The sequence below is a fragment of the Triturus cristatus genome, chromosome 9 (assembly GCF_964204655.1).
Source record: "Triturus cristatus chromosome 9, aTriCri1.1, whole genome shotgun sequence".
Classification (NCBI taxonomy): Eukaryota; Metazoa; Chordata; class Amphibia; order Caudata; family Salamandridae; genus Triturus; species Triturus cristatus.
In genome coordinates, this window is record NC_140592.1 from 283,702,879 (window position 1) to 283,726,949 (window position 24,071).

The following is a 24,071-nucleotide window of genomic DNA, read 5'->3' on the forward strand; positions in this document are numbered from 1 at the left end:
TGATGCCACTCAAAGCAGGTAGCAATTGCTCTGACTCTGATTAGAAGTATCCAGAACAACGGCACAATGGAGTGTGAGATCTCTGAACATGGCTGCCATTAGACTTCAGGAAACAATAATCACAGGCAGACAAAAAGGGCAGCCCCATGCTAGAAACTCGCCTACCCTGGACAATACAAACTGCAGTCACACTCTTCACTCCTACCATCCACAAAATGAATGTGCTCTGAATAAAATATTCAGAAGCCTGTTGTTAACACTGCCCTTACTGAATTCACCCTCAGACACAAGAATGCAGACAATACACTTCCACTGTCTGGGGAAATTTTATCCATAATCCATCTTATGACATACTACACCAGGGTCCATCCAAAATAGATCCCTTTGGTTCTAGTACTCGGACTCTTATCTGACACAAAGTTCTACCACCATACCTGTCACAAACCTATTACACATACAGACCCTCAACATGTACATGTCAGCACATCAGCACAAGATCTGGGGTTCACATTCAAAGTGGAACTTTACATAAGAGTAGTTAGTAGAACATGCTCTCTCTGGAGGTCTGGACTTGCTCGCTCACTGAAATTCGGGCCAGCTATTAGGCCCCACTGCACCCAAAGATCACCAGCTGACACTTTAAAGTGCGTTGACCAATTGGCTCACATTGTATGCTGTGGTGAGCAGGGGCAAAATGTGAATGTCACTTGAACAAACCAATGGAAGTTGTGGGCTGAAAGAAAGCCCCTGTTTTATTTACGTGTTGGTATTTTCCTTATATTTTTTTTAAACATTAAGCTGGCAACAAAGATAACGACTCTCGGTCAGACTTAACCTCTTCAGTGCCCATGACGAGATAGTCTCGTCATGGAGCACGGTTGCGCTGTGCCCATGACGAGACTATCTCGTCATGAACCCCACCCACTAGTGCAACGCCCGGCACAGGAGGGGGAAAGGGCGTGGCACTGAAGGGGTTAAAAAGATCGCAGTGCAATTTTCATTTGCACAATATACTGCCACCCCGATTTTGACGAATTCCAGAGGTCCTATAATGTACATTTAATTAGACCAAAAACATGCAGAAATCCCGTGCCACTGGGACATTAAAAGTTCACAAAATGCCCTACATATTGACTGCACTCTTATTCCAGTATGTTTAAACTATCATGGATTTCATGATGAGCTACACCACACACTGTTGTCAGTGGATTAAGATAATTATAGCACTCCCACAGTGCACTGCCATAAAGACTTGCATGTAAAGAAGTGTAATCTTGAGCCTATGTGGAGATAATGTAGGAGTGCATCATACTCATGCATAGTCACAACTAAAATATTCCCTATAGTAACTAATGTACTAAAAGGGGTAGATAATTTTATACTAAAGGCTATTTTGTTTTAAATATATGTATTTAGAATGTGATTAATAGTTATGTAACAATTTATGATTTAGCCTGACAGGAGAGAATAACCTGAAATGTCATATTGTGAGATACTTAATTAGGATGCATCCAACTGATGTTTAACATTTCTATGCGTAATCTGAATTAATCAGGTGCAAATGCATTTACATTGAGACGTTAATAATTCATTACATTTATTCGTGCCTTGAGCAGTTGCATATATTTTATGTGTAGAAAGGTGCACATATTCTGTAGCCCTCTGCACATGTTAATTTAGCAAAACTAGTCCTCGAGAAGAAATTAGTTCAGTTGGTGCTTACATTAAGATTTTAAATGCAATTCACTTTTAGCCTTCATTGTGGAATGTATGCTGCTGAGTTGTTTCTATTTCAGGTGTGGATAAGCCTCATTATTTAGAATAAAGGAGTCTTGTGTTAATAGATAGCAAAGCATGAGAAGGAGGAGTCGGCCGAGAGAATTGCGGTAACGAGTGAGGAGAGGAGTTCTAATGGGAGAAAAATGACCAAGCATGAGAAGAGATAATGTACTATCTGGCTCAGAAAGGTGCTGAAAGTTTCAATTTTTGCCAGAGCTATGAACATTTCCCAAGGAGGAGTCACGTGATATTGTCACGTCGATGACAGATGATATTATGTGCTGTGGTTAGTTAGGGAGAGAGTCCATCTTGGGTTTCCTGAGGGAGCAGGCCTATGCTAATGCTTGCATGGCTTTAGCTACTTGACCCATCGTCGGACTGTTTTCTACTTAAGAATCTGATGGCTGACACCTTTCTTCTTTCCTTATTTGATTATGTACTTACTCAAATGCTTTTAGCTTAGGGTTGCACTTATCAAGATAGTGTAGGGAAAGTTAGGTTACTCATGCTTGTTAAAGAGAATCATCTGATGCAATTTAACCTTACTTTCTTCTTTCTAATTACCTGCGTGATTTTCTTCGAGTTAGTCATTTGCTTTGAACTATATAGGGCACATCTCTTAAGGAGAATTAGACTTATTCTGATCTGTTTGTACTTTTACACGATTTTGCTAAGGTTGATTTACATTGATTTATTCCTGAATTTATAAATAAACCTACTAAACTCAGATTAAGAGTCAAGTGGATTAATATGTAGCCACAATGGTTGTGCTGTATTGAAGTTGATAACCAGTGATTTGTTTTCCTTACACCACTTACTCTACTAGAAAGACCTATCCCCTCTGGAGAGAATTGTGAAAATGAGCCTAGACTTCAACATACACTCCATTGATCTCTCTATAATGAAATGTGCCCAGGATGGTCATATGTTTTGACAATAGGCACAATTCTCACACTTGTGAGAATTCCACAGAGCTTAAACAGCTCCATGATATCTGAAGCACTTATGCGAACTACACATAATGGGAGAAAATGAAGCGATTCGAACCAATCCAGCTTTATAGATAGTATAAAATGAGGGGAAAAGTCAGAACAACGCTGGCAGACCACACGTGTTCTGACTACACAAGCGTAACAACGCTTGCCTTAATCACGCATATGCCTTAACAACGCATATGCGTGGTTAAGGCAGTGTGCAGTTTGGCTGCTGCAGCTGCTGGGCAGAACTCGGAAGCAGGAAGACCTTGGACCTTCGAGGAGGACACGGTGAGGTAAGTGGGGCTGGGTTTGGGGGATAGTTGGTATGGATTTGTGTGTTAGATACAGAGCTGGGGAGGCGGGTTTGTTTTCAGGGCTGGGGAGGGGTTTGTTTTCAGGGTTTAGGATGGGTTTTCAGAACTGGGGGGGTCAGGGTTGTATTCAGGGCTGGGTCGGGGGAGTCGGGGTGGGAGCGAGTCGGTGTAGTGTTAGCTAAGGTTCAGGGTTTTAGGCCTTAGGGCATGGGGAGGGGAATCGGTAGACGGGACAGTTTTAGGGCTTAGGGGATGGCAGAGTCGGTTTGAGGGCTCAGGGGAGGGGGTCCCGCGGTAGTTTATCGGGCTGATGGAGGATCGGGGTCGTTTACAGGGCTGGGAGAGGGTCGATAGTTTTTTAATTTGGGGTTAGAGTGTTAGGCTTAAAGGCAGTGGAAGGAGTTGGGGAAGTCTTAAGGACAGCAGTTGAGTAAGAGCGGGTCGGTGTAGTGTTAGCTATGGATCAGGGTTTTAGGCCTTAGGGCAGGGGAGGGGAATGGCTAGTCGGGACAGTTTTTAGTGCTTAGAGGATTGCGGCCTAGTTTTTAGGGCTCAAGGGAGGTTGGGTAGTTTTTTAAAATAGGGGTTATGGTTTTAGGCTTCAGGGCAGTGGAAGGAGTTGGGGTAGTTTTAGGGACAGCGCTGGGGTAGGAGGGGTTTGGGTAGTGTAAGCTAAGGGTTAGGGACAGCAATGAGGGATCGGAGGGGGTCGGGGTATTTTGACCTCAGGGCCGGGGAGCATGTAGGAAGTTTGTAGTTTAGGGTGAGGGGAGGGAGGTTCCAACCCTAGCCATGCATTACCCCTTGAACACAAAATAGCGTGGTAAAGGCATGCGTGGTAAAGGAATGCGTGGTTAAGATGCATTCATGGTTCAGGCTGCGTGGTAGAGGCACGCATGGTTGAGCCATGTGTGCCTCCATCATACAACCATAAAATGATCATGCGTTAAGTTTGTAATAGATCATTAATAATCTTTCAGAGACTTTGATTGGTAGCAAATGTATGTGAAAATCAACTATTCCACCCCATGTTTTCAGAATTTCTCCCTCGAACCGACATTGAGACAGTTGATGAGCTTCTTGTAATTCGGGGGCCGGTGCTATACACCCACTGACTATGAAACACTGGTAGTTCAGTGAAAAAAAAGAAGTAAATCTGTCACAAAAAGAGGAAATGTCAGCTAGCTAGAAGAAATCATGAGTTTAGCATGACACAGCAATTTTCCTTTTGAGTCAAGGTCATGTGCATCGCTTAAGTGTTTTTCAGCTGGTAGCAGAGTTATTAAATAAAATGTCTTCTTTGTTTTCATTTCTATTTTGCCTTTGGTTACACTTTTTCTATCAGATGTTTTAGAACTCTAATAACAATCCAAACTTTGTGTTTCCATCCAATTACAATTAAGTACAACAGTATCCCCTCTGGATTAGTACAAAATTGTTGCAGGCTTGTTTACAAGCTGTAATTTTCTGTCGTATTTTGTTTCTTTGTGTTCAGTTAACATAGTTAATTTTGTATTCAAGCATATTTTTTCAATACAGTGTTAGAAACACCGGCTGTACTAAATGCCAGGTAAACCTCCAATCAATATTGGGTTGAAAATTGTTATAAATGATAGTAGACACTATATTTTGGTGTAAAGTTCGGAGAGGAGACATTGGGCAGCGATCCGAAGAGACCAAAGGGACCGAAGGGAAAGTGAATACTACCAGTCTTTATTTTGAAGTTAGTTAATTCATCAAGGAAGTCTGTCTTGTAACTCTGCTTTTGTGTAACACTTCCTAAATTGAGCCCACTGACCTGATGCAGTTCAATTTACCCACTAGAGAGCATGTGTCACTAATGGCTCATGAGACTATGGCTAAACTAGAACGTTTAGAGCTATAAATACAGAAACAAATATAGGACAAAAGACCTTAGTTATATTTGACTTGATGAGGGTCACTCACCAATTTTTGGCTGATATCCTGGATCCTATATTAATAATGCAATGATTTCAATGGCACTGTAAATGCAGCAGACTGAACAGCTACAGAGTAGTTATAGTTAGGTCAGGATTTTCATAGGAAGAGCGTTTTTTTGTTTTGCTAATAACTTTGGTGCCTTTTGGCAAATCTGCACAAAACTTTCAAAAAAACATTTCTTCCACCTGAGCTCCTTCATGGAAAGCTTTGTGGTGATCCGTCAAGCGGAGGCTAGGAAAAGGTTGGGAGTGGCAAAAGTGCAATTCCCCATGTTAATTTTGTAGGAAACTTTGCTCTTGTTGGCTGAATTGAATTTTATACCCCATTTGGCTAAAAGTTATAACTTTACTCAAAAGACCTACTATTTGTGATTTGGTGATAATCCATTCAGCAGTCTTCAAGAAAATAGGTTTTAAAGAGGAGCTCAGGTTGGGCATAAAGTGGGTTAAAAATGTATGTATACCTGAACCGTTGGTGTCCAGATATGCCCTGCCTGGCCAATTTAAAGTGGATAAGTGAATCCTGTTTGACTGGCCACAATTGGAACAATATGGTGTGGCTTTCAGTACAGTACTCAGCAACATGAACCCTGCATCTTTAAAATGAATTAAACAAATATAAAGTGGCATGTGTTGAGGCCCTAGGGCACCCCTCTAGATTGGCTGGCCACAACACGGACAGCATGAGGCAGGACCCTATGGTTGTGGACCCCTATTGAAATGCCTTATAGTGAAAGCCTGTTTTTTTAGAGTTACAAAAAGGAACAAATATTATGGGTGATAACAGATTAAGTGACATATAATTCATTTGTTGGATTTGATCCAGTGGGGTCAATCTCGCAGCGCTGGGATCAACCTTTATCTCTTTAAGGATTTCCTCCTCTGGATGGATCATTTACCACTGCTTTACTTACTTGGTAACTTTGTCCTCCGACGGACCTTTCTGCGTTGCACTGAGGGGAAAGAGAGTTAGCATTTCTTGTCCGATCAATTTAATTAACAGTGCAACAAATCTGGCTACACAATGAGGACCAGGAATTTGTGGACAAATTCAAGGCTGTTTATTACAAATTAGAGATTAGATTTATATAGATCACTCTTAAAATCAAACTACATAGATACAGTATAGCAACAGGGAGGCCTAGCCTTTTGAAGAAATTCACGCAAACAAGAATCAAACAAACAAGCAGCTCTGTAGCCACGATACAAAACAACAATATTAAGATAGGATGCTTGAAATACAATCTAGCTTGGTCTTTTTTAGGCATTAGCAATTCAAATCTCTTCAATATGAGCTAAAGCACATAACTGCACATAGTACAAATCTACAGAAGAAAATGGGAATTATTGTGCATGAGAAGTATTAGCAATAATATTGCAGAAGCTCAGTCAGGAAGGTAAGTGTCGGTTGAACTACACTTGGGGAAATTTACTTGACATAGGGAACTGTCTCTAAGAGGCCATTCAAAGGAGCCATGGGATTTGGAGAGCCTAGGGAAAAAGGGAAATTGGTTCTCGTCAAAGTCCAAAGGAAGGCTCTGCAGAACTTGCAGAGAAAGTTCAGGAAAGGAGTTCAGCATGCGGTCTGGAAAGAAGTCTGAACTCATCTGCCCCTCTGTCCAGGGCAATTGATAAATTATAATCCATTAAGTTTATTGTCAACTCCCCTTTAGGTATGCCATCAATAGTGATCCATTGTATTTGTTTCAAAAGCCCATATAGTTGCACATGGTATTTAGAATGAAACATCGTAGGAAAGGCAGACACTGAAAATAGGAACATCATCTCTGTCCCACACTCATGGATAATGACAACAGTCCATTGTTTGTCTACAGAGTTCTCCTGTGCTCATTGTTAGAATCAGTTCCTGGGAATGCATCTATTACTTTTTACAAGAAATGTATCTATTGAAACCAACAGGTGGTGAGAACGCCGAAAAAGAAGTAAGTCAGCAAAATGTAGAAACACACTGAATTCTCATGAAACCAAGATACAGGCCTTCAGTGTAAAACAGCTAACTTAAAACATTAAATCTTTAATGCACATTTAATATGCATGCAAAATTTAAACATATACGTATATAATATTTCAGTCGTACTATAGTCCACTAAATCATATAGCAAACAATGAAATTTGATGACAGCAATTATACTTGAGAACTACATGCAATAGTATATACATGTAACATGAATGCATACATTGATGAAATGTTATCGTTTAACGTACAGAAACATTCTACACATATAAGGATCATTTAAAGCCATGAACAATATTTCTAGCAGTTACGCGGACGATATTGCGCACTCTTATGAGTCAAGTGAAAAAGCTTCAGCAATGAAATGAAAGTGAAGGACTCAAGTTTCCACATTATAGATCTACTCTAGAACCTCGAGTCGATGGTATTTGTCTCAGCATGAAAGCGTGGGGGGAGAGAATTCGTTAGTGGGTCAATAATTTCAATTTCAGTTCACTATGACTCTTAAGAATCACAGGCAACCAAATGAGGTTAGTTGATTTAATACAAAGCCAATAATAACTGAATGTACAGGTACCTCAAGATGAGGGTGGAGAAATACATTGGGACTAATACAAAGCCAAATCTACTAATTAAATTAAGGCGGTGAAACATGCACAAGATAATTAGTTCGAGAATCAGGATACAAAAGATTAGGGAACAAATGTCCAAGTTCCCCTACAACGAAGGTTCGTGGGAATAAAGCACTAGCACTAACGTGACATCCCTAATTAAGCATCTTGTGGGGAAGGATCAGTTAAGGTGTCAGCATGTGGAGTTTTCCTCCAAAGTTTCTCCACATTGGTTGGGTCAAGCAGCGTGAAGCTACTATGATATAGCTTGTTCTAAGATGCTTTCTCTCTCTCTCGGCAGAGAAGAAGTGCCGGGGCTCTTTCCCTAAGTACGATACATCAATAGCACAGGTGGCTTCCCAGGATCCTTCACGGGTCTCGCCATCTGGTCAGGCCACATCCTCATAGGTGCTTTTTTCATTGGGCAGCGATGCTCCAGAGCCGTGGTGAAATGACCTTGATTCCCAGACTCTCTCCATTAAAAAAATATAAAACAGTTCTCCATTATCAGTATCAACACTCAATGTATCCCCTTCTCAGTTTGCCTAGCTCCTAAAACAAAGACATTATTCTAACTAACAAGGATGGTTCCTTCACCTGCAACAGAAACCTGCGAAAGAACAGAATCCAATGTGCACATGAAAATCAATTATTAATTCTAAGTTTCAAAAGATATTTATTGAAACAATTAAGATGTCATCATACAATACAAGATATCAAGTTCTGTCATTACATTACAAACCCATCATAAAAAGGACAATAAAATCGGCCAATAGATAGACAAGAAAAAGTAAAACATCGTAATTGGAATAAAAGAAACAATAAAACAAAAACACATTGCGGAACGTGTGGGAGTTTCAAGGTGGTTTAGGGACCTCTTGCTGAAATGGGTGTGGCAAGGTACGCTGTTGGGCGCTAGCATCAAGAAACATTGTAACAGGTAACCAAAAATGTAAACATTTTGGTGCCAGGTGTAAAGGATAAACAAAAGAGGTATCTAATCTATGGTTATGACACACAGCATACCACCAAGCCTTATAAGAAATTTTCGTGCAGTCTTTCCAGTTTGTGGTAATTTGTTGAAGAGCAACCGCAATTAACAAATTAATGATTTTGATATTAAACTTAAAATTTTCCCAAATATGCGACAAGCTTCCAAGAAAAATATGTGTAAAAGAAAAAGTAAACTTAGTACCATAAATTAGATTAATTTGGGACCAGACTTGCTGCCAGAAAGTATATACACATGGACAATAAAATAACATATGAAAACAATCAGCATTTGAAGATGAACATGTCCAACATAAGTCTGACACAGTCGAAAAGGTTTTGCTTAAAGAGGCAGGTGTAAATAAAAGCCTATTATATAAGAAAAACAGTGTTTGTGTTGTGTTAGCTGCCCTGGAGGATTTACGTATTTTGATCCATATTTTAGCCCAAAGTGCTAAGGGCCAGGAAGTCATAATGTCCCGTTCCCATAGTTGTTAAACTTTGGATTTCGGTCTGTCAGGGTACGTAATTTGTAAAAAAGTGTATATGGTGGAAGCTTTAGGCTGGGACTTTAACAGAGTGTGGAAACACAAGGAAATATCTGGTAAGCTAGGGGTGTTGGCAAAAAGTGGAAAGCTGGATATATGTGTCCATCACAGCTTTCTTAAGGAGGTTGTATTTATGGAAAAATGAGGCAGGGAGCTTGAACGAGGTACTAAGTAACGAAAATGGTATAAAATCAGGACCTGAGATTAATTGATACACCCATGATATTCCCTTTTTTCTCCAAGACCTCCAATAGAAAGGTTTCTTACGGATGAGTAGAGTTTTGTTATGCCAAATTGGTGAATTAAGAAAGGGATCTAAGGTAATACAAGTGGAATTAAGAGTTGATTCCAGGAGTTTGGAGGTGATCTTTATAATGGGGGTGGAGAGGGATTGAGGTTTTCGGCCCACATGCATCAAAACAAAAACCGGTCGCAAACAGGCAGATTCTCAGAATCTGACCCTTTGCTCCCGGTATTTTTGCATTTGGGATGCATCATCCCAAATACAAAAATCGCAATTTAAGGAATCATTAAATAGCGATTCCTTAAATTGCGATTGCATTTAAGGAATCTCAAATTGAGATTCCTTAAATGCAATGCATTAAAGTTAAAAAATTAGCAATTTCGCTAATAGGGGGAGCAAATTACCATGAAGTTGAACTTCATGGTAATTTGCAAATACTTTGAAAAATGCACTTTTGTGCATTTTTCAAAGTGTCATGTTGTGCACACACATGCCCTTAGAGCATGTGTGTGTGCAACATATGTGCACATATCAATTTCAGGGGTGCAATAGGGTGGTATTTTGACACCCTTGCACCCTTGAAATTGCATGAGCAATTTGCGAGTACCTACTGGTACTCGCAAATTGCTCATGCAATCTACAATTCATTCCTATGGGCCAGGAGGCCCATAGGAATGAATGGGACGGCATTCCTTAATTGCTACTCGCAATTTGCTAGTCGCAATTAAGGAAAGTTAAGGAATCGCTATTTGAATAGCAATTCCTACATGCATAGCCTTTTGCTATTCCTTATTAGCGAATCCTTATTTTTCGCTAATAAGGAATCGCAAATGGCATTGTTGATGCATGTGCCAGTTCGTGAGAAGAAGAGATATTCGTGAAAGGAGAAGGGGGATAAAAATAGACGTTCAAGTGAAGTCCAAAAAGGACAATCATCTGTGGAGTCAAGTAACCAAAAGGAGGCTTGACGCAAAAGAAAAGCTTTCTGATAAGCCGGAAAGTCTGGGAAACTAACTCCACCTTCTGATTTGGGTCTAGTTAACTTTGATAAAGACATTCGAGGATTTTTGTTTCTCCACAAAAAGGAGGAAAGGATAGAATTGATTTTCTTAAATAAATTGACAGGTATAATAACTGGGATATTAGAGATAGTATATAAGACTATGGGAGCCAACATCATCTTAATAGTATCTAATCGTCCCCACCAAGATAAGTAAAGAGGATGCCATTTAGCAGTTAATTCTGAAATTTTTTGAATGCATTTGTTCATACATAGTGTAACTGTGTCCGACAATGAAGATGTAAAATATAGTCCTAAATACTTAATATGCCTAGGATTCCACGTGAAGTTAGATGCACTAAAATCTGGTTTAAAAGTATACTTAGTTAGGGGCAGAATCTCACATTTAACATTATTCAATTTGTAGCCAGATATTAGGGAAAAAGACTTCACTTCCGTCAAAAAAGCAGGAATTGACTCTTCCGGTTTTGACATAAAAAGTAAAAGATCATCAGCATAAGCTGCAAGTTTAATGTGGGAATTAGGTGTTTGGAAACCATATAAATTTGGATTTTGGCGTAGTTTACACAAAAAGGGTTCTAGGGCTAAATTGAAAAGGAAGGGAGAAAGGGGGCACCCCTGTCGCACTCCTCTACCCAAATCAAAAAAAGGAGAAATTAAGCCATTAGCGCAGACCGCAGCTCGAGGGCTAGAGTATAGAAGAGATATCAGAGATATAAATTTAGGACCAAAGCCAAACCATTTGAGAGCGTAAAACAAGTAATGCCATTCTACTCTATCAAACGCTTTTTCTGCGTCTAATGCTATTGCTGCCAAGGGAGATTTTAGGTGGGATGACTTGGGATAGAACATCAAAGAAAAGTTGTGTGTTATCCATTATGACACGCCCCTTAACAAAACCACATTGCTCTTTACCCAATAAATTCGGGAGATAGGAGTCTAAACGTACAGCTAAAGCATTAGAACATTTTTTGTAATCGATGTTGACTAAGGAGATAGGTCTATAGTTTTTACAATGCTGGGAGTCTTTCCCCTCCTTAGGAATAAGACATATGTGTGCTTCGGAAAAGGAACCAGAGGACCTATCTAATGAACAGAAAGAACTTACTAGGTCAAATAATTTAGGCATTAGGAGTTTGGAGAAGTACATATAGAACTCAACAGTAAAACCATCAGGGCCAGGTGCTTTGTCTTTTTTAAGAAGAGAATGGGCTTTGAAAACTTCTTGTTGTGTTAAGTCAGCTTCCAGGGGAGTTAGGTCATCAGGATTACCATGAGTTTTTTTAATAGAAGTAAAAAAATGTGATAGTGATTGGTGTGTAGGATGCAGTTCGGATGCATATAGGGATTTATAAAAAAGAGACAAATCGTTTAATATCTCGGAGTCTTTAAATTTGAGAACAGAGTTCTCATCATATAAAGATTCAATATTCAATTTGTTATGACGGATTTTTAAATAATTAGCCAATATTTTCCCTGCTTTATTTTTACCTCCATAAAATTTTGCACTAGACTTTAAAAGGTATAATGAAGCATCATCCGTGGACCTTTTATTGAATTGCATTTTGGCATGTATTAGGGCTGTAAGGCATTCTTCCGAATGAGATGTGTAATACGTATGCTCCAATCTTTTAATATCAAGAAGAAGATCATGTGTGATCTTACGTGCCTTTTTTTGTTTTTGGGCCACATACCTAATGATGAAATCCCGAGCTGAAGCTTTAAAAGCATCCCAAACAGTTGAAAATGGCAAGGAGTCACTATGATTTATAGCAAAATATTAGTTAAAAAAAGTGATGAAAGAGGTTGTAAAAACTGAATTTAAAAGGAGGGAATTATTGAAGCGCATCTTCTAGGTGCATTAATTTTAGGTAGTATGTCAATTCCAATTGAAACAGGGGCATGGTCTGACAAGAGAATGGGGCCAATTTCTGCATGTGTGAGAGTTTGCGAGATATTATGTGAAACAAAGATGTAATCGATTCGTGACTGAGTTTGATAAGCCGACGAATAAAAGGTATATTCCCTAGTCATTGGATTACATAGTTGCCAAGCATCCAGGAGTTTATATTGAGTAATGGTGTGAACAAAAGATTTGTGAGGCTTATTGGGGGTAAAAGAAACTTTGGAACATCTATTCACAAATGGGTCATAAATCTGATTACAATCACCCGCCAATATAAAATTATCTTCAATACAGTGAGTAATTTGCTTAGCTAAGGTATGCCAAAAAGTAGTATCCCCACCAGTGGGCGCGTAAACATTCAAAAGAGAGATAGGAACACCTTCAAAAGACAGTTTGACATTTACCCATCTACCATCAGCATCCGAGTCTTGTGAAATGAGAGTACTTGGGAGCGATTTCCGTCAATGTATCATGACTCCGTTGCGTTTACCGTCCCCCTGAGAAAAGAATACTTCTCCTACCCAACCTCTTTTTAACTTCAAGGATCCAATTTCAGTAAGATGCATTTCTTGCAGAAAGACTATATCAGAATTCAATTTAGCTAAATGTGTTAAATGCCGTTTAATGGGAAAGTTCAATCCCCTAACGTTCCATGAAACTAATTTTAAAGACATAAAATTTCAAAGAGGGAAAAAGGTATAGTAAATATGATAGATAAATCCGAGCCAATGAGACCAACAATGTAGATAGAGAATAAGAAAAAAAGAAGAAAGATAATTAGCTCGGGAGCAAGAGAGAGAAAGAAACGGAAATTTGATGTAATAAGCCAAGAACAATGAATAACAATAGTGAAATCAGGAAAGAAAAATATAATAGTGGAGTAATGCAAAGACAGGCATATAAAAAAAGGAATAGTTACAAACCTGAAAATAAACATGAAAGAGAAAACAATATGTTGGTGACACCCAAAGAGAAATAATCAAAGAAAAAACAGACAAAACAAAAAACAAGAGACAAAACAAGAAACATACCTACAAAAAGGGAACACAAGTGTGGGGGTGGTAAGAACCACATGGAGCAGACGAGACGTCTAGCGAGGGCTTGACTGAGCTGCGGGAGAATGACGCCAAGATGAGAACACAGCTGTGAAAAACAGAAAGTGACAAGTTGAGCACTATCCTAAATGATGAACAATAAACAAAGAGAATAGAACATTGAACATGAGCAGAAGAAAATACAATCGGTATTCAACAGTTTTGAAAAACTTTAAAAGGTAAATTGGAAGCAAACTTGTACAATATTAGCACTTTCCTGCGCTTAAAAAAATAAAATTAAAAAAAAGCAACAGGGAGAATATTAGTCAGTCAAAAAAAAAAATCATGTGATGTGTGAGGAGGAAGATCCTGAAGCATCCATGAGGTCTGTCTTGTGTGAATTAATGAAACTTTGAAGACGTAATGGATCCTCATAAGAAGTTGTTCTATTATTGTAGGTGACTTTAAATAGGCATGGATGGTACAGACCATATCTAGCACCCATGGAGCGCAAGTCAGGTCTCAGGTTGAGGAAGGCTTTGAGTCTGGTTGCTGTAGCCTTAGAGTAATCCTGTGCGAAAAACAATGATGATCCAGACCAAGAGATTCGCTGGATGGCCCTGGCGGCAGACAGTACTTTCAAGAGATCCGTGTATTCAAGGAAGTAAAGGATAACCCCTCTAGGTCGCTGTGAAGAAGCGCTGCCAGTAGAGATTCTACCAAGTCTGTGGGCACGTTGAATGTTTAACGTCATGTCTTCTGGTAGATGTAGGATCTTAGGGAGAAAGGATTTGAAGAAACCGATGGGGTCCGTACCTTCTCCCACCAGTCAGTAAATATGGATGTTATTCCTTCTATTGCGATTTTCGAGATCCTCGACCTGTTTTTGAAGTGATGACACTTGTGATTGCACGAACGTGACAGCCTTGGTGGTATCAGTGAGGGAGGACATAGTATGTTCCACTGTTGTAAGTCTGTTATCAAGTTGAGACCATTTATCCGACAGGACTTGTAATTTGGAATTTGTTTCCTCAACGAAGGGCCTGATCTCTTGCAGCAATAACTCCATCGAAACTGATGGTTTGGGTGGCGAAGAGGGGTCTTTTTTCAGACGCTTAACTATTGACTTTCCTGAGGCTGCTGGCGTAGGATCCATCTCTGCACTGTCGTCTTCTGAGAGCAGAGTATCAGGATCTTCCAGTTTGGAGAATTCCGAAAAGAGTTTTGAGTTTTTAATGAAAGAGCGTTTTGATTTAGTTACAGTAGAAAGGGAGTCTTTTTTTCTGCCCATTAAGTTATGAAGTGAATGCAAGGAAAAGTTCAGCGTTCAAATCTTAAAGAACAAATATTCGGTCGACAATAGACAACAACACAGGGCATATGACGAAGCCAAAGGGACTGTGACAAAATATTATGCCCCGTGTCTTGTTGAAAAAAGTTTTAGAGCTACGGCCACTGCATTGTCCTCAACAACACAAACTTATTGTGCAATATTCTTTCCTCTTAAAAACAGGTAGAGCGCAGGGAGGTACTTTAGGAGGACAGTAAACATGAAGAGAGAACATCTTGAAAGTATTTGAACTCCATATTTTAACTTATAGTCCATCGAAGATATGATATGATAAACTTGAAGCACTCTTCAAATGGCAGTAGTATCCAGCTGTCACAAAGCGCGCTGAATGATGAGGTAAAGCTCGTCACTTCACCAATTTAAAAAACGAAATAAAGGCAAAGAAGCAGCATGTTTGGGCAATTCTGGTCAAAATGCCTGGTAAATACCACATTTAGAACTGCTTCTGAGGAAAAAGAGGTCAAAATCAGCAAAAACGGGAGAAAAAGCAAAACAAAATGGGGGCCGCGGTAAAACGGTACCGCGTTTGAGCAATTACCTCAGAGAGTAGCCGCATTATAGTGCTGGAAAGCGGCAAGCAGAGTCATGAAGAGGTGAGTGAGCTGTTAAAAAAGCATTCCGTTTGCCAACATCGCGCATAACAGCCTGTGAGCGCAAAATCACCGCCACGGCTCTCAGAGCCTCACCAGAGCGCCGCCATACTCGTTGGGCGCTAAGCCACGCCCCCTGTCTTCAATTTTTAATTCTAATGCGAGAGCTTCCAAGAAAAATGCATTTCAGGCCTACAGAATTCTGCTAACATAAGGGAAGTGGAACATGAACTTTACAAAGTTATATAGAAATTGAATCATTTACAGTTAATAATTTCACCTACATATAAAATGACACGACTAGTAAGCACATTCAATAATGAAATAATTGCAGGATGTGCAATCATTAGAGGCGGACCTCACAAGAGAAGAAATTGCGGTTGCTATTAAAGGGCTGAAATCGGGGAAGGCATTGGGACCCAATGGCGTCCCCATGGAATTGTTCAAAAGGGAGTCGGACACTCTAGTACCACACCTGCTACGAATGTATCAGGCCAGCCTAGTAGCGGTCTCTCTTCCCCGTGATCAAAGGGTGGCAACGATTGTTACGATTCTTAAGCCTGGTAAACCCCCCCAGGAGTGCAACTCTTATAGACCAATTTCACTCCTTAACGCGGAGGTGAAAATACTGGCTAAGGCATTAGCAACTAGGCTGCAGCCCCACCTCACGACACTCATACACCCAGATCAATCCGGTTTCATGCCGGGCAGAAACACGGCGATGATCCTCAGACGATTACATGGGGTGTTGGCGAGGGAGCCATACATCCAAGAGGAGGCGGTGATACTCTCCTAAGATGCCAGTATGGCCTTTGACCGGGTTGAATGACTCTTCCTGTTCGCGGTGCTGCAGCACTTGGGCTTTGGACCCAAATTTTGTGCATGGATACGGCTGCTCTATACACAGCCACTGGCGCAGGTGACGGTCAATGGGTGCCTTTCAGAGGACTTTCCGTTGGGGCGGAGAACCAGGCAGGACCGTATCTCCCTTTACGCTGACGACATTTTACAATACCTGACGCATCCCAGACGGTCCATTAACTGTTTACTCGATATTTGCTCGTCCTATGGGAGGGTCTCCGGCTATACCATCAACTGGGCCAAATCTATGCTATATACACTGCAGGCCCCCCCCCCCCCAATCCTACCCCGGGGAGCAGAGGTACATATAACACAGACCGGTTTCAAATACCAGGGTATAATTATCACGCCCCATCACGAACGCTTCATGGGACGTAATCTGCTCCCACCGCTGCGAAGACTGAAAAACGATGTTAAAAACTGGCAATCACTCCCATTGACACTATTGGGGAGAGCGGCATTGTTCAAGATGATGGCCCTCCCTAGGTTCCTTTACGTGTTACAAAATGCCCCCACACCGGTTCCCGACTCGTATTTTAAAGCCATTGAAGCGGAGGTGGGCCTTCTCCTATGGGAGGGAAAACCTCATCGAATAGCTTCAATTAAAATAACACGCAGTTGGTACGACGGCGGCATCGCCCTGCCCAACATACAGTTATATTACTGGGCATCCCAGCTCATAGTGATCAATAAGTGGCTGCACGCCCCACAGGATGAGCCATCTCTGCGCCTAGATAGGCACTTGTTGGGTGTGAATGGTCCCATGGAGGCACTGTACGATAAGCACAAGAAAAACATGCTAGTTGGACCCACGGCCCACACCGTGCAAATCTGGTACACAGCGCAGCGTGCACTGGGGTGGGAGGGGGTGATTACTCGGCATACCCCACTGTGGGACTCCCCGAGACTTGGCAAATTGCGCACATGCAAAGGTTTTACTGGGAGGGATCTTATAGGCATTTCCAAAGTTGGCGACCTATGGAAAAAAGGTACGGTGGTTTCCTTTGCACAACTACAAGAAATGTATCAAATGACGGGCAAGGAACAGTACAGATACACTCAAATAAGACATGCCCTTACTAAGAACATACCCCCTGGAACAGACCTTCCTGAGTCCTCCCCGCTCGAGGACCGTCTACTCACAGACAAGCTATCCAAAAAGGCACTCTCTCTCACTTATCGAAAACTGATAAATAATCAGAAAGATCCCACATAGACATTAAAAGAGAGATGGCAAGCAGAAGTGGGGGAACTGGACGAACAGGAGTGGCAGGAGGCGCTGGCATCCCCACGGGAGGTGGCAGCCCCTTCCAGGTTCAAACTTGCGCAGCTCAAAATACTACATAGAACTTACTATACGAGATCAGTAACGCATAAAATAGGGAGGGCTGACACGCCACTTTGCTTGAGGGGCTGTGGGCTTGTTGGGTCCTTCTATCATACAATATGGGACTGCCCTCACATCTCACACTACTGGAGAGCTGTTATGACAACGATCACCCAGGTATGTGGGTTTGAGGTCCCTCTCGAGCCCCAAATGTGTTTACTTAATGTGTGGGAACCCACCGATCTTAATCATGCGGTGCAGAGCTGGGCTACACTCAGCGTCACCCTAGCTAAAAGGAACATTGCAAGACACTGGGGTGCCCGAGTTGCACCGACCCATCAGCATTGGACTCGAGATCTAGACAGTGCCATGGTAGCAGACAAAGCAGTCTTTATCAACAGGGGATGCCCCTGAAAGTGGGCACGAGTGTGGGGGAACTGGAACAACTTTCGGGGAAACATATGTTCCCCCCCTCCCGACGACTCAGACATTGGCATGAGTGACTGATTCTCAAACTATGGAGAGGATATGAGGGAAATATTAAATGTGGCTCACAATACCGCGGTAATTATGTGGCAACGGGGGAACGCATCTGCACCTACATGTCCCTTGGTGTGTACGAACTTACTGGGTGTTCCAGAATATAGCTTATTAACTGTATACGGTCATGTCTATGAGTTGTTTTACTCGCTGTGTATTGAATTGTCAATAAAATGTTTTATAAAGATTTTAAAAAATAATGAATTGTCTATGGCACCACATGTGTGTTCAGTTACTATTCTCTGCTATTTACATTAATTTTCCAAGTTATTTCTTAATGTATTCTACATTTTGGCCTAAACACATCACGTTCATGTTATTACGTTACAAGATTCTAACACTTAGGTTAACACAATAAAAGAGTATAGGTGGATGCAGTCTACACATGTGATTATAATAAACCCTTACAATATAAAATAATTTTTGCTCTACATTAAAAGGATGGTTAAAAGATGAACTGCACATCACAAATGTCTCTTTATTCAGTATAATACATGGTATTTTGTGTAAATCCTTTTAGTAGTAACAATTATATAAATGTATTAATGTATGTCAGTCACTTTATTAGCAAATCCTTTTCATTTAGAGACATCTTCTATTAATAAAGACGGGTTCTACATTAACCCAAAAAATGCAGTTCTCTCGACATTAGTAAAACATTCAATGTAAAATCTAAAACTCTACGTTAAGACACTCTGCATCAGCAGTATGAAGAGTAAAGTGTATCAGAAACACATAGACATGAAGGATTCATGTGCAAAGTGCACATTCATTTTGTGTGCCAAGAGTCGGTCATTTTTGGGTTTCGTACATGTGAAGAATGGACAGTTTTATGCAGTAATGTTATGCTCATTTTAGGAATTCTGACGATTTCTCAGGTAATTGCAAAACTTAAAGGAGTAATGGATCCAGTTTTTTTGCCCAACCTGCGTGCTAATGAGGATGATTGTAAGGCCACTTGTCCTCGGTAATGGAAAACCCCTTACCCTTTAGTCAAGTAGCAGAAAGGTGTACCAGGACAAGTAAGAATATTCATGATAATTGGGAAGAATCCTTATAATGAATCCAGTATTTATTTTGCACGATCGAAGATGTAAACAGTGACTCTTCACATATCAGAGTTATTCAGGAGAGGAATTAAATGAAAAAAGGTTAGGAGGCGCACTCAACACATGTTTTGCCCCCTATTGGCCCATAAGCTTAGGGCTGCCCCAAGACATCTTGTAGTTTTTCATGCTAATACTTTAATGATTCAGGGTTTTGTAACTATGCGATTGAAGCTTATTGATCTATCCTTATCCAAAATCAAAATGTGGTTCTTAAGGTCTAGGGATGGTTTGTCTCGGTCAGTCAGCCAGGGTAATTTTACCCTGTGAAAAATACTGAATCTCTGCTTGGATTTGATCAACCGTATTTGAGAAAAAACAGTTTTCTCTCATGATTTTCTCATAGAGGTTATGAAAAGTGCTCCAGAAGTTCAAATGCGAGCACATTTTCTGTAAGATTTTCAGTATCTTCAGACTTGTGAGAATTAAGTCGAATATTTTGACTAAAACATACTTCCAACAGAAGCAGCAGTCTGTCATTTGACTGCAAGTGTTCTGCTGCAGCTTCTCACGGTGCTTTAATGAACAACTAGAGCGCTAACCTTCTGTATTTATTGACAAAAGTATTGAACATCTGAATGCAATCTTGTTGGAATCAAAGCTATAAAACTTACAGCATTTCCGTTAGTAGTGAACAAAATGGGGGGTGGGTGAGTCATTTTGTCATAGTAAATATGATTAGGGCTCTAGAAAGCTGCAACAAGGAAACATTTACAAGGAGATCTCAAATATAATTTTTAGCCATGTCAGTACAATAGTCTGAAATGCAGACTGAATCGGACTTTCAACACCAGCAGCAGTTTTCAGCTAACTTCCTAGTTATCAGCTGCAACTTCACCACAGAGTTGAATGAAAAGCTAGAGCACTAACAACATATACTTATGACTGAAATTTAGCATAACTGAACACCATCTTGATGGAATGAAAGCTATAAAACTAACAGATTTCATACAGAGGAGTCTGCAGAACGTGATAAGTGTCCCTCTGATTGTCCGGTATTTCCCAAATATTCATGGCTTTGAGCTGAATTGGGGCCTCACTGAAGCATTGAGGATGCCATAAAGCATTGGGGGCCCCCTGCGTGCAGGGGCTGCAGGTGCCTATGTTATGCCCCTGGCCCTGAACACCATCTGGATGGAATCAAAGCTTTAAAAATTAAAGCAATTTCCTACAGAGGGTATTGCAATGAATGAACAAAATGAGGAGTTTCTTTTTCTCATAGAAATTATGGTTAGTGGTCTAACAATAGTAGTTCTTAACCTGTGGGCCACAAACCCCCAGGGTTCCACAATGCATTCTCAGGAGGTCCATGAGCTAGAGTGCCTAGCACTAGTCCAAGCTGTCTCCAACCACCAGAGGCATTGGGATTGGCTGTCAAGAGCACCACTGTATACATTCACATCACACCAGGACTATGGATGACAACGTTGGGGTGGTGGGACTGAACAAAATCTGGCTAATCATCATTTAGCTTTATATAAGCTGCACGGTGAGCAGCCTTGTTTTGCTGTTTTGGCGCACATTGCGTTTATTTGTGTGTGCCGAAAGTGCTATGAGGTCCTGCTTCTGTGTCTTGGTTAGCAAGGCAGATAACCACTCTTTCAGAACTGACAACGGTTTACTCACACATATTTCATCTGAGCCTCTCTTGTGTTGTTTTGATGCTGAAAAGCATGTTAACAGGCTGAGGAACACCTGCACCAGCAGGCAATTTTGTAATCAACATGGACGAAGCGTGAAGTACAAGGTGAGGAGAGGTTAATTAAAATAATCATAAAGCTTTACTTGCATGGAAAACTTCTAGGAATTCACTTGCCACACGTAGTGATTCACTTGGCACACATAGTAAGGGCAGGAAAATTACGGAATAATATCTACAGGGAGATAGCTGTAATTTTTGGAGGATCCAGAAATATCTTTCGAGAAGAAATAAATGACCAAACAGCTGAAACACATAGAAGTGGGTTCTCAGGTGCTGGCTTCGTCTGCTTGTCACCAATTCATGTTGTGTCTTGAATGAAGGAAGCCAACGCAGAGAATATGGTTTGAAGAATAGGTTTATTCTCATAGGTTGAAAGTCAGCAGCAAGGACAATCACAAAGCAACTCCCATCATCAGTCACCAGGAACAACTGACTCACCTGGAGCTTCTAGGAGAGTAACATTCCAATATCCTAGGCAACCAAGAATGGCTAATGATGCAATATGCACCATGACCATGTGAACAGTAAATGTAACTTAAATAGAAGGAACATAAGGATATAACAATCATCTTACTCTGTGTGCTTGTGGTCTCATCCTCTCATTATCAAGTAAATGTTTGTAATATGTGTGGAGACTGAGACCAAGCATCAGTAGAATTATTTAATCAAAAGGAGGTGATCTATGTTAGTGAGAAAGCTCATGTTTACATTTCTCATGTTTTACTTAATATACTTTCCTAAAAGTACTGACCTTTTCCAGGTCGTTGTTTTCTTGTAGTTTTTTCATACTGGATTTTAATCTTGTGCTTGCTATCACCTGTGTTGCTTATATGTATCTCCATGAATTCCATTTGTTGGTGGGTGTTTCTAACTGCCCATATTTGAGAGGTTTGGAGTTGACTGAAGGTAGTGTAAGTTCCCTCAGTGCCTATCAGTGGGTCATTACGCTGTTCAGACTACATGATAATACAATCATTGCTCTCTCTGCAGAGTGCACAGAGGAATGGTGGCATGTGCTAATTGTAATTTTGATTATACGCGAAAGTGTGTGAAGGAGGTACAAAGCTGAAATATGGCAGGGCTAAAGTGTTTACAGTTGAATGGATGTGTTCTTTTCTGTTGTGTGATTGTAGGGGGTTGCGCTAAATGAGATGTAAGGAAGTGTGTGCATAGAGGGTACAGAAGAAGAAAGTGATGAGATGCAAAAATGGAGGATTTCATAATGTATGGGGAGAAAGGGGCTTGGAGTCCTTGTCTTACATTAGTGGTTTCCGGCCGTCATAAGTCAAAAGGTTAAGAATAAACCCGAGCGGTAAACTCCGCTCCTCTCACGGAGTGTGCAGAATTCGAGCACTCCGCGGAGGAACACAGAATTCCTGAATTCTGCCATTCAGGCGTGAAGCAGATTATTTTTTACGTTCGCGCACTCAAGTTTTCTTTTGCCGCTCTGCCGCGAGCATCAAGACTCTCGGGCCACTTGTGAGTGCGCGTGCATCTTCTCACACTGCTAGCAAGCTCACGCAAGACCTCGCGCTCACTCTCACAGCTTCCAGCCGCGACAGCAACAATCTAGCATCCTTAGTGCCGATCGCAAACGGAGTGGTCTAGCAGTTTTTCTGCTTGAGAATGCAGCTGAGAGGCATTTGGAGTGGATTTTCTTCTCAAATTGTCCATTGGAGTTGTTTTTTTGTGCAAGACGCCATTTTTTAAAACATTTTTTTTCAAACCAGAAAGAAATGCCCCAGAGACTCCAACATCCTGTTCCTGTCCAGCATGCTCCTCCCAGTGCTTTGTCCCTCCCCTGGTCACTTTTCATTGAGATTTGGAGCTGGAAAGATCACTTTCCTTGTCTTCCTCATGTATACCATTGGATTTAAGGACTTTGTTTTTGAGATATCACAAGTAGGTTGAAAAGCTGGTGTATAAGGTTGTTGTTGTTTGACTGGGGGCACACACCTTGATTTATTTGTACTTTTATTTGATTTTTAAAATGTATTGTGGTGGGTGGACTGCAGTTTTAGTAGGGGTCTAGTTATTTTTTGCATTTGATTTTTCATCTTTTGAGGAGGAAAAAAGTTGCACAGTTTACTAAATGTTCTCTGTCTTTTTTTAATAAATTTGCAATATTGATTTAATTTACTCTATGGCCCAATCTGCCACTAGGCCTTCCAGCTAGTAGGCCCTGTACTATTCATGGGTGCATAAAACAACTAGTTCTGTGGTGTTTGTAGAATTGAATCATTATTTAGGCCCTGGATGGCATTGGATTAAAATACAAAATGTGTTTTTTGTTGTATTTCACGCTTTTTCCCCCTGCAAACAGTGTTTAGGCGGGGTAATGTCTTTCGGGGATGTGTGTTGTTGTGAACATTTTTAGCCCTGTTAATTTTCTTTTCTGGTATTGCTGAATTAATGCTGTGTTCTCTGTGTTACCATGCCTCTTTTGTCTCGCCAGTGTGTGTGTTTATGTGTATTTGGCATAGGCCACCATTTGCCTTACTTGTTCATTATGCCATGTGGTCAGTGGCTATTTTGTATAGTCAGTGTCCACCTTGGCCTGCATGTGTTCTTTGTTTTCCAGGCCTCCTGCTTGTTGTTGTGAGTGACCATGAGGCTGGCGGCCATTTCGTGTAGCCAGCCAGTGTGCTTTCCCCATAGGCCTGCATGTCTTCTTTGTTTGTGGCCATTTCTCCTTGCTGGTTGTTGTGACCTTGTGGCTGGCGGACATTTTGTGTAGCCAGCCAGTGTGCATTTGCCATAGGCCTGCATGTCTTCTCTGTTTGTGGCCATGCCTCCTTACTGGTTGTTGTTGTTGTGACCATGTGTCTGGGGGCCATTTTGTGTAGGTAGCCAGTGTGCTTTTGCCATAGCCCTGCATGTCTTCTCTTTGTTCCCAATGCCTTGTTGCGCTATGTTGTTGTTATTTTTGATGATCATGCAGGCAGCCATTTTGTGTGTACCCCCTGCGTGGCCCTTTGTCATATGCTTGCATGGATGGTTGAGCAATGAGAGAGCAGTTTAATACATTAAAATGATATGCTGAGGATAATGTCACCTATTTATAATTTTCATATTTAATTTTTTTTCAATTTTAGTTTATAATGTTTTGTATTTTTTTATTATTTTTTAATTGTTAATATTTGTTTTATTATTTTTTTACAGGTATTTATTTTATTTTTTGATTTTTTTAAAAACAATTTCCATAACATCTGGCATCAATGAATCAACCCCATG

General features: G+C 40.7%; 1 long non-coding RNA gene across 1 annotated transcript; it reads right to left on the bottom strand.

Annotated features, from left to right (window-relative positions):
* Positions 1-6,091: 6,091 nt before the first annotated feature.
* LOC146797754 (uncharacterized) lies at positions 6,092-13,458 on the bottom strand. Its single transcript, XR_014969040.1, has 2 exons — positions 13,358-13,458; positions 6,092-8,227 (listed from the first exon to the last, which is right to left on the bottom strand). It is a non-coding gene; the product is annotated as an uncharacterized LOC146797754 (long non-coding RNA).
* Between the last annotated feature and the right edge of the window lie 10,613 nt (positions 13,459-24,071).